Below are 2,189 nucleotides of genomic sequence, written 5' to 3' on the forward strand. Positions count from 1 at the left end.
TTTTTTTTTTTTTTTTTTTTTCCTGTTACGCCGTCAAGGCAGGGGGCAGTGAGGGGAATGGCACAACCCTCTCATTCCCGGAACGTAGTCGATCTCAACTCAGCGGATTTCAAAGAACACTCTCTGCCTATCGCCGGCTCCAACGAGAAGTAACTTTCCAGGAAGCTGCCGGCCCGGACGGCCGCCAGGATCGCAGGGCCGCCGGGGATTCACCCGGCGAGGTTGGCGGAGGGGGTGGGCGCCCGGGGAGGAGGCTCGCGAGGAATACGACACACTTTCCCCTAAATACCTCGTCCGCTCCCGGTCCAGGACTCCTACAGTTCACCTTTCCCCATAACAATTTTATAAATAGGGAAACTCAGGCACAGCTGGTCTAGAACCCAGCATTTCGAGTCCAGTCCCAGGCTTATTTCATGACTTCAAGTTGCCGAATTCCGGTGTTTGTTTGCCTGGTGTGTCTTTTTTTTATCATTCTTTCTCTCATTTTGCTTGCCCCCCCGCCCCTCCCCCTGTTTTAAAGGGAGTGGTTAGGCGAGGCCTCAAGGTAAAAAAGATGGAGTCCCGAGGACTGAGGGTCTCCATCCAGCGCTCCCCAGCCGAGTTGGAGGAAAACTAAACCGAAAGCCCCTTCCGCCTACGTTGGCAAGAAGGCGAACCCAGCTCGGCTCGGTTTCCGCCTAAGATCTTTAGAATAGGAGCTGTCAGGCCGAACCTGGCCAGATTTCGGAATTTCCGAATCCGATTTCTCCGAAACCATAGAGAAAAGGTCGGGATTCGGCAGGGCCCTGGGCGCAAACCCTATCGCGTTCATGGGCGCGCTCCAAGGTTGCCTCGCCTTCCCGTGGCCTTCCTCGGAATTATAATCCCTGGGCGCCATCGCCTAATCGGTCTCAGTATCGGGCTCCGAGGGGCACTTTTGGGGGCCGGGAGGTGGGGAGTAGGGGGCGCGAAAGATGCAACCTGCAAGGCCGCAGTCCACTCCTAAAACTGGCGGGTAGCGTCACAGTGCGCCGCGCATCACATCAGCAGCGGAGGCGGGGTCAGTAAAGACTGGGCCTCTTTGGCTTCATAAAATCCCACTTTCTCATCCCTTCGCCCGGTGGGATAAAGGTGAAAGCGAAGGCTGAAATTTAATATGGGATGGGATGAGAATCTAGGAAGGGAAGCTAAAATTAAGTAAATGCATTTATTGGAAATTAGGAGGCCAGTGGTTCCGGGACTAGCTCAAACTTATTCATGTTTTACCGCTGCCTAACACTAGAGGGAGCCCTCTATCAAGGCTTAAAACCGACAACTCCTTGTCGCCCCGCCCCTCCTTCCCATTGACCTAGTTTAGACACAGTCTCCCGATTTGGAGAAAGCCTTCCGCCCTTCCCCCTTCAATATCCCGTTCGGGTTTTGGATTATTGGTAATCTAATAACTCCAATAGCTCGTTGAGAAATCCAAAGGAGAATTTGGAAGTGCGGAGCACTCTTTAGGGGCAGGGACGGGGGATCTTAATAAGGTTGGAGCTGCCGCAGTGGAATCAGCATCAGGGCTTCTTTCGGAGCGCTCCCTTTCTCCGCAGCGTCTCAGCTAATGAGCTGCTCGGGTCTAGCCATGGTGATCTGGAGGTGGCGGGGTAGGGTCAAACCGCCGAGTTGTTTTTGTTTTGGGGGAGAAACACTCCTCGCGCTCTTGGCTGGGGGGCGGGAGGGTAGGAAGACAGTAGATGAAAGTGAATTTGATAACGCGGTGGCCTCGGCAGTCGCTTTGGGTGACCGAGGAGGTGTTCAGGGACATTATGTCCTGACTTTCATTTCTATCACACTTCCTGCCAACAGCACTCTTGCAAGCCTGCAAGCTTCTAGGAAATGCAATAAAATAGAGGGATGTGTTTTATCATCAAGATCTGAAGAGGAGCTGCAGAAAGGACGCTCCCCAGGCGCCCAGCTCGTGACAGCCTTCCAGAAAGGGCCGGCAGTCGATGCCAGCCGACCACGAGCAAAGATATTTTGGCCATCCTGGCTGGACCGGGCTCGGCCTTTGCAAAAAGTCTGGCGGGAGAGGGGAGAGTCATGATCTCCCCAGGCAAACAATGCCTTTAAAAATCCGATCTGTACAGAAGTCAGCCAAGGTCTTTATTCACGTTAATGAAGATGGAAGGCACTAACTGTCCTTGGAAAGCGATGAGTCAAACTTGACCGCT

At 53.4% G+C, this 2,189-nt stretch overlaps 1 protein-coding gene across 1 annotated transcript in view; it reads right to left on the bottom strand.

Annotated features, from left to right (window-relative positions):
* The window catches only part of BCL6 (BCL6 transcription repressor), a 25,019-nt gene that overhangs the window by 16,432 nt on the left and 6,398 nt on the right, over positions 1–2,189 (bottom strand). The window lies entirely within an intron of this gene.

Source organism: Lipotes vexillifer, unplaced genomic scaffold, assembly GCF_000442215.2.
Source record: "Lipotes vexillifer unplaced genomic scaffold, Lipotes_vexillifer_v1.1 scaffold388, whole genome shotgun sequence".
NCBI classification, from domain to species: domain Eukaryota; kingdom Metazoa; phylum Chordata; class Mammalia; order Artiodactyla; family Lipotidae; genus Lipotes; species Lipotes vexillifer.